Source organism: Carassius carassius, chromosome 19 (genome assembly GCF_963082965.1).
Source record: "Carassius carassius chromosome 19, fCarCar2.1, whole genome shotgun sequence".
Lineage (NCBI taxonomy): Eukaryota > Metazoa > Chordata > Actinopteri > Cypriniformes > Cyprinidae > Carassius > Carassius carassius.
The window spans coordinates 32,367,543-32,381,566 of record NC_081773.1 but is presented as its reverse complement, the minus strand read 5'-3'; the positions used below and the strand labels follow the sequence as shown (position 1 = coordinate 32,381,566).

Genomic DNA, 14,024 nt, shown 5'->3' with positions numbered 1-14,024 from the left:
GAGTTTGTAACCTTTGTATGTATGTGTTTATTTTTATTAAAATATGTGTCATCTCGAGAAGAGGGGCTTCCACTTGATATCGTCATGAGAAATGTGTGTCCTGCTGTATCTTGATTTAAATACACTTCAAAACTCTTATTTTGAAATGAGCTTCAGTGATATTGAGCGTCACAGAGAAGAATATTTTACTTTTTAAAATTATTTTCATTTTTTTTTATTGGCACAGTATGAAAACATAAAAATACATACATATAAAAGTACCTATTCAAATAAAATGTGAATCAAAGCACAATATCAATTAGAAATGAAACACAGAATATAGACTTAATATTCACCAAAATAAATGAAAACGCCGGCACAGGTTTATCATCTGAAGAGCTTTGGAGTTCTTTGAGGATGAAATAGCTTGGATATATTTCTGGATTTCTGTTTCAAAAGAAATGAATAATAGAGGTTGACTGATTGATCAGTTTTGATGATTAATCAGCATTGATAGTCGATCACTAGAACTAGCAGCTATCATCTAAAGTCCATGCTGATAATCAAGAGCGTGATCAAGTTGTGTTTGATCAGGGTTGGAGCCAGTGAAAATGTACTTCAAGGTATCTTCAAAAGATACTTCAACAAAGGAAGAAAAAAAATCTTCATCTTGTTGAAATGTTTTCGCGCCCCAGCTCGTAATGCATTGTGTTTCTTTCAGGAGCATCTTTGAATGTTTGAACCTTTTTTTAATAGTTGTGTTTGAGTCCCTCAGCTGTCCTCATACAGTCACTGCTGGAAAGAGTTCAGATATGCAAAAGATGCTGTAAAACTGAAGAATCTGCAGGAGCTGGAGGATTTTTATTATTTTTTAAACGTAAACATCTTTTATGTAAAATATCTTACTCAGGTCAGTACTAAATAAAAATGATCATGCATTTTGTATGATCTCCTATTTTGTTAAAACTATTCACATTTTCATAGATTCTGCAACATTAGTATGCCGCTGTAAATATCAGCATCTGCAGCAGATTATATAATATATTTGCTGGGTTTGCTTCTTTACATCTTCCTCATAAACGTGTCTAATAAGGCTGTTAAAAAAAAATCTATTCTAATGCAAAAATGCTCATGAGTTTGAAACGATGATTCAGATTTGTTTCTAATTGTTCAAGCAATTTTATGTTAATAAACATTAGTTTAAATATGCACTTTTTTCAAAGATACTTGTGTTATTTTATTGCTTTGAAGAAACGTGCATTAGTAATATTTCGCTCGATGTGCTCTCTTGTGTCCTCAGGAGAGAAAACAAAAGCTTGTTGTCCCTCCAACTGAAATTATGTCTTTTAAATTCCAATATAATTTGAAAATGTATCATATTTAAGAACAGAATTCTAATTTAGTTTTTCAGCTCTACTGGGAAACGATTAACTAGGAAATAACTTTACCATTAAATAAACACAGATAACTTTGAAAATTTGTTAGATATAATTTTAACAAAATAAACACGAAAAAAATAAAATAAAATAGAATACTTAAAAAAAATCTCACAGATTTCACATTCACAGTAGCTTTAACAGGCTATTGTGAAAAAAAATTAATTTGTTGTGCAATAGAACATTCATAACAGGCTCATTAAAACACAAATGCACACACACACACACACACACACACACACACACGAGATTAAATGTGCGTAGATCTTTACAAAATACACCTGGATTACAAAACCTGTGAGAAGCCAATTCTATCAAACCTTTACAATTAATTCAGAATGCGGCAGCAAGATTAATTTTTAATGAGCCAAAAAGAATACACGTCACACCTCTGTTTATCAATTTGCACTGGCTTCCAATAGCTGCTGCATAAAATTCAAGGCATTGATGTTTGCCTACAAAACTACCACTGGCTTTGCACCCAATTACCTACATTTGTTTTTTCAGACTTATGTGCCTCTAGAAGCTTGCGTTCTGCCAGTGAACATCGCTTGATTGTTCATCCCAAAGAAGCACAAAGTCACTTTTACGGACTTTTAAATGAAATGTTCCCTCCTGGTGGAATGACCTCCCTAACTCAATCCGGACAGCTGAGTCCTTAGCCATCTTCAAGAATCGGCTTAAAACACATCTCTTCCATCTTTATTTGACCCTTTAACTTTAGCACTCACTATTCTAATTCTATTCTTAAAAAAAATCTAACTACCTTTCTAATCTTTTTGTATTCTATTTTCTTTTCATTTATTATGCAATTGTGTATGTGTGTGGGTGTGTGTGTGTGTGTGTGTGTGTGCTTGTGTGTGTGTGTGTGTGTGTAAAGACCTCTAACACTAGCCTGCTCTATTCTTTTTTATTCTATCTGTTTTCTTTTTATTTATTATATTATTTAAAATCCCATGCTACGTGTACTGTGTTAACCTAACTGAGACTTGTTATATCACTTATATATCATTGCTCTTTTTGTTGTTTTTGATTGCTTCCACTGTCCTCATCTGTAAGTCGCTTTGGATAAAAGCGTCTGCTAAATGAATAAATGTAAATGTAAGCACACACACAAGATAAAATTCGCTTAAAGAACGCTTGGATTATGGACTGGGTTGAGCGAGCGACGTTGAGTGTATTGAGAGAGCAGAGCGGAATCTTCAGAAAGGCACTCAGCGCTCTTAAGGAAATATTACCGCCCAATTCTGCTCGCATGCTTTGGTGGGAATGCTCAAAATAAAACATAAATATCAGCTTTAATTTTCTTCTCAACTTCTTGTGTTTACTTCATTTGTAATATACACCACCGTTCACCGCGGGTCTCCCGTGACATTTTCTGACCGCCCACTCCCGCCCGCAGCAGTGGTAAAACCGCCCACTCCCGCGAGATTTGCCCAAACCCAATGCAGCCCTCTAGTATGGAGCTAATTTTATGACAAAACTATTTGAATTGTGTAAATTTGATTTCTGAACAAGTGTAATTTAACAAAAAATATTATATGGGATTTAAAACAGTTTTGAATTAGATTTTCATTTGGATTTGGATTTTTTTTTTCTTGAATAATTAACTTTTGAAATTTAACACAATGGATTTTTTTTAAGGCAAAGTTTTATAGACATATATTTTCAAACAACACACTTCTGCATGATCATTAATCCAGAGGTAAGTGATTTTTAAGCATTTATGGTTTATATTTAGATATTATGTTAGCATTCCCAGCATGTGACACATTAGTCTAAGCGGTCTCTGGTGTTTGTTTTAAAGTATATTTGGTGTAAAAGTAGCATCACGTGTCTATACGGGACGCAACAGCTTGAAGTGACAAAGATTCTGTATGGGCTAATGTTGTTTTACTCCTATGATTTTCATAGCTGTTTTGTGGATATGAGCCAATTTGTATTTCAGTTGAACAGACAAGTTTCCAAACCAGACTGTAATACCGTAGCGAATAAGACTTTCAAGCGTGTACAAAAAAAAATATTTGCTGTAATTCTAATCCTATAACAGTTTGTCAGTGAATGCGTCTCTTTGTCCAGTGAACTGTTGTACTTTTTATACGATAGTTGGTGAAATAATGGCAGTGAGCATTACTCAGGATGGATCTTTTTCATGGAGTGGATTTACAATTTCATTTCTTCCGGGAGATTAATAAAGATGAGCTGACATAACAGATGCAGACCTGCTAGATCCGATTGACAAGGTTTTCTAATTTAATTCAATTCAGATTTGTAGATACATCTGTGTAGTGTATGTGTGTGTTACTCCTGGTTTTTATTTCTTTAGATTGAGACTGCAGACACTACAGCCTTGCTTGAGCTTTCTGAAAGAATCGTAGCATGTGGTACACAGGATCCTAACATGTGATGAAAGGAAGACATTGTCAGGTGTAGTATCTGTGATTCTGTCCATCTGACTCTCCTCCTTTCTCTTCAATCCACACATCAGGGTTAGATGTTTTTGGGACATTATACTCAAGTGCAGTGGGTTCAGTGAAGCGCAGAGAGAATCACGGATTGTGAACTACTTGCAGGACTTCATTCAAAGCCTTGAAGATGAAGGGAACATCATTACTCTTACTCTTAATACTTAAATCACATCAGTTCAACAACGGACCGGGCATCTGACCAGTCAGAGCAGAGAGGGCTTGTGGAAAAGACTGAAGATTTGGATCACTTCACACTTTTGAATATAAACTTGTTGTAGGAAACCTCTAAAACAATTTTAAAATAGTATATTAGGGGCACTTTAAAAATGTGAGGTATTGTCAGTCCAAGTTCAGAGACTGTTAACACAAGTAAGGTTGCAGACATAGATGTGTGTGTTTTCTGCAGAAGAAGGGAGCAGCAGTAAGGAGAGCAGGGTTGAAGATGACAGCGAACAGCTGGATAAAACAAACTGCACTAAAGGAGATGCAGAACAAGACAAGATCACCGTCAGCAGTTTCATGCAGTGGATTACTGGTCAGGGGCATGTCCCCATTACTTCTGCACATTTGATCCTGACTGTCAGCTTCGATATGGTCAGCATAGTTTCTGCTTGCCTCTAGTAAATGCATGTTCCTGTACTGTAACCTACACAGCAGCTAGAGACAAACACAGAGATCCTCAGCATTATGAGGCCGGCGGAGAGCAAAAGCACACACTTTGCAAACTCCAGACGAAGCAAGTTCAGTTCTTTGACAGAGATATTAGGAGCAGTTGAATTCAACAGATGTTCAAGAGTCCTCAATCCATCTGCACTCAAAGCACATTCAGATTCTGGAACAACAGCTTCAATATCTTCACAGACATCGTAAGTAGCTGCTACGTCCCAGTCTAGATCTGGCTCTTCGATGGCCTGGAGGTATAGCGGTTAAATAGTTAGGAATCCACTTATTACATGAACAGCAGTGTGATGACAGAATAACAAAGACGAGATGTCCGTACTGCAGAACACCACTTTACATGTCCCTAAACCGACCTGTCTCTACCCCTGGATCTAGATCCATCTCCTCCAACTTTAAATATGTCTTAACCGAGCATCTCTGCTCGCTGGATCTTGTGTGTTCTGCAGTGAGGGCTACTGACTAAGACAGCATTACCATTCCTCGTATCTCTCAGATCGCTCATTATTTGTGTGCATCATTCCAATCTGCCACATCTGCTCAGGACTTCGATTGTGCTCTGAGGAGAGTGAATGATGAGTCCAGGCTTCTGAACATGTGTCCAAGTCTGCCTGAAGTCTTGGGAGAAAAGTGTAGTGCACACTGAAAAGGTCCTGAATCACTGATCTGTCGAGCAATCCTTCTGCCTCCAGCGAGTGCAGCGTGTCTGAGGACTTGTTGGTGACCGTGATTCTGACATCACGCCAGAGACACTCAATCCTGTTAGAAACAATACAAATTGAAATCCCCCCCCCCCCCCCAAAAAAAAGCAATGCAGTAAAAAAATATTTTACTTATTATTGATACATAATTGGTTACTTAACTGACACTGAAAAGCTACCTACAGATTACTGAAGATTCATTGAACTTCTTTTCATTTTACAAGTTTAGACAATTGTACTTTACCCTTGAAACTGGTTTTTAAACATAATTTTAACCCACATAACACGTCTATCTGGAATAACAGCTGTATTTTGGTGAATAGATAATCTCTGTTCATCGATGAGTGCTGGAAGAAAGGCACATGGTCACTTACACACAGGGCCGGATTAAGAATTCCAAGGCCCCTGGGCACAATGTCTTGTAGGGCCCCCCCCCCACCAACCGCCATTCCCCCCCCCCCCACACCCCAATCAAGCTTTTACATTTTTGGTTACTATTTGCTGGTAAAATCTCTACTGAGCAACTAGCTGGCATTTGCAATCACATAGAGCCTCACCTTTACCAATCCAGTTCTATGAATCAAAATAACTTTCATAATTCACAAACAAACACATAACACACCTATTAATGTCTCCTTCCTGTCAGTCTCTTTTCTCCTCTCCTGTCCTCTTTTCCTCGGTTCTCCAGACCAGGGGCTGTCACTCTTTGTCTCTCTCCCCCTTTTCCTGTGATGAAAAAGTGAAATGGTAGAAGACACATTACAAGATGATTTAAACTGTATTCTGGTATAATATTGGTTGCTTTTGAATTACAATTTCTGGAGTCATGACCTGTCCAAAAATTGACAAAACTGTTTCACATAAGCTGTTATAAGCTGTTGCATAAACACACACACACACAAACACTCAAACACACACCACACACACACAAACACTCAAACACACACACTCAAACACACAAACACACAGTATACCTCCTCCTCCTCTCCTCAGGGGCTGTCTGTCTATCTGTCTTTCTCCTCAGGTGCTGTCTGTGTGTGTCTGTCTTTCTCCTCCTCTCCTCAGGGGCTGTCTGTCTATCTGTCTTTCTCCTCAGGTGCTGTGTGTGTGTCTGTCTTTCTCCTCAGGTGCTGTCTGTGTGTGATTTCAACGTCATATCTATCTTGATGTCTGCATTATTGAAGAATCTGTTCCATCTACGAGTGGAACCCGCACAAAATGCATATAGGGACTGCATGAGGCCGAAGAACTGACTTGCATTTTGACAACTGCCATCAATACTGTTGACACCCACCAAATTGAGAGAATGTGCTGCACAGGGTATGTAATGGATTAATGGATTTTTTTTCTTCAAGTGAGCCTGCAGCCCATTGTAACGCCCTGACATATTGCTTGCATTGTCATATGCCTGGCCTCTGCAGTTTGCAATATCTAAGCCTAAATTGTCAAGCATAGCCATTACAGTATCAGCCAGACTCTCCCCTGTGTGACTCTCAATTGGTACAAAGCCAACAAATCGTTCAATTATTTTTCCTTCGTTATTCACAAATCTAAAAATAAATGTCAGCTGGTCAGTATGTGACAGGTCAGGTGTAGAGTCCACTATTACAGAAAAATACTTTGCCTGCCTTATCTCTGCAGCTATGATATCTTTTACTTTGTTGCCCATTTGCTGAATCAATTCCTCGCATATAGTGGATGAAAGATAGGATGTGCTGCCTCTACCCTTCTGTCCATACTTATTAATGTGCTCGGCGAGGAAAGGATCAAACTGAGAGATGACTTCCAGAATGCCGAGAAAGTTACCATTATGTGGTGAGCCAAGTATTTCGTCATCGCCACGGAAAGGCAGTCCTCTTTCGCTTAAAAACTTTATGACAGCCACAACCCTCTTGAGCACCTCCCGCCAATACCGCTTCTCTCCATCTAGCTGTTGCACTAGTTTAGCATCCACAGTCCCGCTCCCGGTGACAGATGAGCGCCGAAGCAATGCTAACATGCAATTACAATGCTCTGTGCTTTTTTCATGCTCACGCACACGTTCAGGGTGTTTCCAGTCAGAAAAACCACTAACAAATTGATTTTTCTTGGTAGAAAAAAGCATACAGGCAAAACAAAAAATATTACCTGTAGATGGTGAATAGGTGATCCAGTCTCTGGAAACTTTTTCCCTATTTGGGAGTTGACAGCACAGCAGATCATTAGTAAGGGAGCGCTTAACGTTACCACCCAGACCCCCATCACGGGTTGAGGCTAGATATGTGCTCTTTCTGTTATGAAAAGCAGCAGGTCCACGATCGATAAGAACAGCACGAGCATCCTCGTCGATTGCCCCCCACAATGCCGGGTCAGACACCTGATTAAACCACTGCTCATCATGGTCGCTTCTGCTGCTGCTACCGATAACGTTAGCGCTAGCAGGTTGTGCTGCCTTGCTAACGTTAGCCTCAGTCTCCACGACGTCCTCGGGTCCCTGGTTAGCAGCATGCTCGTCATCATCATAATAATCTCGATCTACCACACATTCTTCACCCTGATTCTCCGCCTCCTGGGCCTCAGCCTGGCTACTTTTAAAGAATGATTTGATAGATGGAAGCTGTCTTAATAAAGACGCCTCCCTCTCCTCTTTTTCTCTTTTTCGTTTGCGTTTAAAACAACCGCTTCTTTCACTCATTTTCTTGACCTACAACGTCAACGACTCATCCCACAGTCCGTGCTCAATTCAGTGCGGATTTATTTGAAGTTCGCGTGGGGGCGGGGTTGTTAAGTCAGTGCGTTCCCACAGCTGCGCTTGAATTATATTATGAATACAAATATATCAGCCTGCCTTTCAGCATGTGAAATTCTTAAGGAGGCTTAACTTTATACCATCAGTGATCAATACACACTGATATTAACTTGCTTAATAAAAAGATAAGCCAGCGTCATTTATTATGCATAGCCTATATTAAACCTTTCACGCTTAATCCAAATGTATTGTTTTACTCGGTGCTTGCTTATATGTATTGAAATGTCTGAAACCTAAAATAAACATTATGAGGTTGAAAAAACTGCATAGTTGTGTGCTGCATATAAATAATAACCATATCATATCAAAAGTGAGAAAGAAGAAGATCAAGTTCGGCCAAAGGCAGATTCGAACCCGGGTCCAACGCGTCAAAAATCTCAAGTACCAACGCCCTACGGTCTACGCCACTGCACTGACTGTAGATATAATGCATTAACGTGAGTCTTTTTGCTAGAAAGACAGACACTTAGCGCAAGTTGCGCAACTATACAATACGCTCCGTAAAAAGAAAAAAAAAATATTTTCTTTAGAATTTTTTTTTTTTCCTTTTCTTGGGCCCCAAGTGCGCATGGGCCCCTGGGCACGTGCCCATAATGCCCATTGGGTAATCCGGCCCTGCTTACACATGTTATGGACAACTCAGGAATATATTGAGTTATGATGATATTTGCGTTAAATATAATGTAAGTAGCACCTTTAAAATATATGATAAAATAATTAAGAGTATACTATTGCAGATGATTAAATTACTCAAGGAACAAGTAAAATATTCAACAATAATTCCCAAAATATCTGATCTTATGATTGAAAATTTTAACTTTGCTGATAGAAAATGTTCTCACAGATTTTTGAGGAATTGTCTATTATAACATTGTTTTCCAGGACTAGTAAAGAGATCTTATATATTTTATCATTACGACAGGAAAAGAGTGTCTGAAATTATAAATAATTTTCTTACATTTCCTGTCAAGCCTGAATGTAAATAGGTGCATTTTAAAATTATGAATCTTATTTATCCTGCAAAGGTATTTTTAAGAGTAAGATTTAATGTTGGGGACTGTTCTGTTGATTCACCAAAGATGATCTGCAGACTGATCCTCTCACGGGAAAATATTACGTTTGGTTTGTCATTTAAGTAATAAATCATTTGTTACTTTTGTTGAAATTTCAAATTCATAAATGTTAATTTTTCATAACTCCCCCACGATTAGTGTGTTTAAATTTGTAATGTATTTGGAGAGGTTAAGAGGAATGAAGTGTTCCAAAGCAAAAATCTTCATTAGAGGACTTTGCTTTCATAATGTGAAAACTTCTTACTACCCCACTTTTCTTTGTCTTTTTATTTATTTTTCTTCAGTGTTTTTTTATTTTATTTAATTTTAAGCTTATTTTATGATATGATGTACAGAGTGTGAAAGAAATTGAGTGAAATCTCAGTCATTATTTGTAAATCTCCCAGCATGCCGTTCTGTGTTAATGTAAAAGCATTGAATGAAAAAAAAAAGAAAACTCACAAAAGAAGATGATGTTTTTTCATTTAAACAGATTCTGTACAGAATATCAAACTGTTTCGTCGGAACTAAATCATGATTTTCGTGTAGCTGCTTCATAGAAAGCCGGTGGATTTTGTGAATCTGTGTAAATAAGGTATTGTAAGGTATAAGTGTAGCCTGTTGGGAAGAGAGAAATATTAATTGTAATTTTATTTTTTATGGTGAACTTCCCAAAACTATTTTTCCATGGAGCTGAAGTAATTTAATTTCACTTAATATAAAATTCCTACGTGGGTCATGCAATGTTCATGTGAGTGGGAACTATTAATGATGGTGTTTCACACGGGGCAGCGTGGTGCTTTGGGAAGTCGTGGCCTAGTGGTTAGAGAGTTTGACTCCTAACCCTAGGGTTGTGGGTTCGAGTCTCGGTCCACGACTGAGGTGCCCTTGAGCAAGGCACTGAACCCCAGCTGTTCCCCGGGCGCCGCAGCATAAATGGCTGTCCACTGCTCCGGGTGTGTGTTCACTGCTGTGTGTGTGTGTTCACTGCTCTGTGTGTGTGCACTTCGGATGGGTTAAATGCAGAACACGAATTCTGAGTATGGGTCACCATACTTGGCTGAATGTCACGTCACGTCAAAATGGGACTCTTATCTGTGTCACGTGCTGTGCTTTCAGTTGCGTGAGTGTCCCTGTCCCAAATGAACACTTCCGCTGCGTCCGAAATGGCATACTTAATGAGTAGGTACTTCATTTAAATAAGTATTTACTTAACGAGCGCTAAAAGAGTACATACTCTACAGCCAAATATCAGTGAATGCGGTCCGCCAGGTTTACGTTATGTAACCGATGACGTTATTACAAGCGAAACAACTTCAAAAATATGACTGAATGCGACAGGTTTAATATTTACTATCTAAATATTTTGATGTTGATGCAATTCGCTCCTTTTGTGTTCTTGTTGAATACACAGATGCCCTTTTATTGAAGTTTAACCAATACATTTTGTGTTGTTTTATATTTTAACTCTATTATAATGACCCACAGTTCAATCCTTAAAGATTAAACCTTTCACAGCATCAGTAACTTCACAACTCTTCCTCTTACGGTTTTCCTCAGCGTTTACAGATTTGTAATATCTTTGGAGAAGACTGTTGATTTTACACTTGAAAAACGTAAGTATTACTACTTTACCTCAGAAAGCATTTCTAGCCCACCCCAACACTTATCAACAATAATAATGTTAAATGGTGACTAATAATTATATATTTTTTGTAAAACAAACAAATTGTAATTAGTTTTTTTCATATGCCACAGCTATGCATGACTTCACACTAGACAAATTCAGCCAAGATGAGTACATCTAAACATTTAGTCAAGTAATGAGTGAATGCATGTTAATGAAAAAAAATACACTACATTTTATTTACTGATAACAACAGGAGACATGAATAAACAAGTAAAATAATAAAAGTAACCATCACAATAAATAAAATACAAGTCAACAACAGATGAAACAAAGCTTTATTCAAACACTGTTCTGTTTTTGAAAGTGTACAGAAGGTGAACCCACATCAGGTCCATCACTGCTGCAGTCAGACTGAATCTGATCATGATGAGAGAGAGACATCGAGTCCTGTCTGAGAGCACAGAGAGGATGAGGAAGACCATGATGAAGACCCTGAACTCGAGCAGGAGAACATGAGCAGGACGATCTGAATCTGATCATGATGAGAGAGAGACATCGAGTCCTGTCTGAGAGCACAGAGAGGATGAGGGGGACCAGGATGAAGACCCTGAACACGAGCAGGAGAACAGAACATGTGCAGGACGATCTGAATCTGATCATGATGAGAGAGAGACATCGAGTCCTGTCTGAGAGCACAGAGAGGATGAGGAAGACCATGATGAAGACCCTGAACTCGAGCAGGAGAACAGAACATGTGCGGGACGATCTGAATCTGATCATGATGAGAGAGAGACATCGAGTCCTGTCTGAGAGCACAGAGAGGATGAGGAAGACCATGATGAAGACCCTGAACTCGAGCAGGAGAACAGAACATGTGCGGGACGATCTGAATCTGATCATGATGAGAGAGAGACATCGAGTCCTGTCTGAGAGCACAGAGAAGATGAGGAAGACCAGGATGAAGATCCTGAACACGAGCAGGAGAACATGTGCTGCTGTGTCTGCTCCAAACATCTGTGTCTGCTCTCCATGAGCACCACGACCTGGAAAACATTTACACAGAGTAAAACACTTTATATCTCATGTTGTCATCATTCGATTTACTGCTACATTTAATTTAATTTCATATTTTTACAGCTGCATGTTAACTTGCTAAAGCTTCATTTCTTCTGTGGTGTAGTGAAGTGGACTGGTCAGCAGAAGGTCTCTGGATCAATCTCCAGCGGTGTGTCTTTACTCCCGGTGACTCCAGAGGGATCGAGGTCCTGTAATAAGAGCACTGTAACTCACTTCAGATAAAAGTGTCTGAAAAACAAATACATGTAAATGTGAACTTTGTGAATGCTTTTGTGTGTCTTGGGCACAAACGCTCAAAGCTGCTTATTTCTTAAAGCTTTTTTCTTCAAGGTGCTACTATAATATTAATGCATGCATATATTTAATACAGTTTCTGTTTGGGGTCTTAAAGGGTCAGATCATCTAAACGTATAAATTCAGTCATTAATGACTTGCCTCCATTCTGTTCAATCCTTCGTCCAAACACAAAAGGTGATTTTGGTCAAGTTTCTCCTGCTGGTTTGTGTTCATACAGTATCAGTCGATGGAGCCTGACTTCCAGGTTCTTCAGGACATTATTTGATGATGCTAAAGAAGCTTTCATTCACTGATGTTGTATGAACAGAAACCTGACCAGTCTCACATCCTCAGTGTCTTCTGGTCTTTCTCTAGATGCTCTCTCTGCTCTGGATTCACTGAGGATGAAGAGACCACAGCAGCATCCGGCTCAGATGAAGCAGTAAGAGCTGGAGAGATGGAGCGCTTCATCTATGACACTTCATCTTCTCCATCCTCAGAGCACACAGCCGTCTGAAGACATTTCAGATCCTGCAAAGATGCACAAACACAAAACAAAAGCAGTCATTTTAACAACAGTGTAATTTCATTTCTGTATTAGAAGTAACAGAATGATCTTACTTTATATGTTGGTTTCAGGTTTTTTCCACAGATGCAGCTGTCACCTGCTCAACCACAAAAGATCTGCATCAAATGAACAGCAATCAAGAATCAGAAAAGTGCTGTAATAACTCTGTTAGAAATAATTCAAATAAACCACAACTTAAGATCTAAAAGATGTTTATTGATGACTGTAGTGTACAGCATTTCTTCATCAGTCTCTCTTCATCAGATAAACACACGTGTCTCATCTGTCCCTGTAACATCCAGACAAGAGTCCGTCTGTCATTTATCTGATATACTGTATTCACATGTTGAGCTAGATGCTGATGTTCACTCACTTTCTATCCAACACAAATGTTCCTGAATTTATCAACAATACGAATGGTCAAATGAAATAGATAACTTATGTTTACTTAGTTTATGTAGATTTATTCATTTTCATTACTTACATTCATCTAAAGCAGTGTAGACAGTTAATTCTGCACACACACATCTCTCTCTGATATCTGTTCATGTTGTGATTTGTTCTTCTGCAATGCTCTTAGAACATTTTCCTGTCTCTTCTTTAAGGTGTATATGGTTTATGTAAATCCACTTTGGAGACGTACATGTGCTTACTGGAGCTCTGCTGATCGCTTTACATAATAAAACATGTTTTTTATTTTTACTATACTACTAATATACTGTAATGTTACTGGCTAGCGTCTTTACACCTTAACAGATCAACAGTTTACTCTACAGTAGCTCAACAAATACGATTTTAACACATGTGAACCGTGTTTTGTTTTATCACTGCAGAATCTGGGCTGAAGCAGTAGGACATCCGGGGATTTCTCGCCTACTGTTTTATGAATACTGAGGTTTCGAACGTACTTCTTTCTTCACACTTTTTTCCCCCTACTATGTAGTAGGTGAGTAGGCATAGCAGAACGCAAATACGCAAAATATATTAATATACTAATTTGTCGCATACTGCTTTTTCCATACTATAAAGTAGGGAAGTATGCGATCTCGGACGCGTTATGTCACACACTCCAGTGCAGCAGGTGGCGCTAAACACATTTAACGATAGACTGACAGCAGACAAATGGGCGGGGTTTGTATGTTGTTGACACCTGAGGTCTCTTGCGCATGCGCAGTCTGCATCACGAGGACACGCCTTTGTGTTGAAATCGAAAGTAAAGTCTCGATACTTACCGAGTGTAACTTCACATTTCGAAGACTTAAAAACTGGCATAAAAACCTCATTACGGTAAGTTCAGTTATAAGCTTTTGATTTCATGTCATATTATTGTATAATGTTTTCGTTTTTCAGGTTGTTTTCATACTAAACTCG

The 14,024-nt window shown here is 38.6% G+C and overlaps 1 protein-coding gene and 1 long non-coding RNA gene across 3 annotated transcripts in view; both read left to right on the top strand.

The window, feature by feature from the left end:
• Window positions 1–14,024, top strand: part of LOC132095595 (NACHT, LRR and PYD domains-containing protein 12-like) — a 594,505-nt gene that overhangs the window by 524,267 nt on the left and 56,214 nt on the right. The window contains exon 1 of one of the 2 annotated variants that reach the window (XM_059500737.1): window positions 9,595–9,697. The exons of the other annotated variant lie outside the window; for it this stretch is intronic. The gene's annotated coding sequence lies outside the window, so the exon portion shown is untranslated. Of the gene's footprint in view, window positions 1–9,594; window positions 9,698–14,024 lie in introns of those variants that run through there. 2 annotated transcript variants of the gene reach the window in all.
• LOC132095609 (uncharacterized) lies at window positions 3,471–4,342 on the top strand. Its single transcript, XR_009422470.1, has 3 exons — window positions 3,471–3,658; window positions 3,742–3,842; window positions 4,290–4,342. It is a non-coding gene; the product is annotated as an uncharacterized LOC132095609 (long non-coding RNA).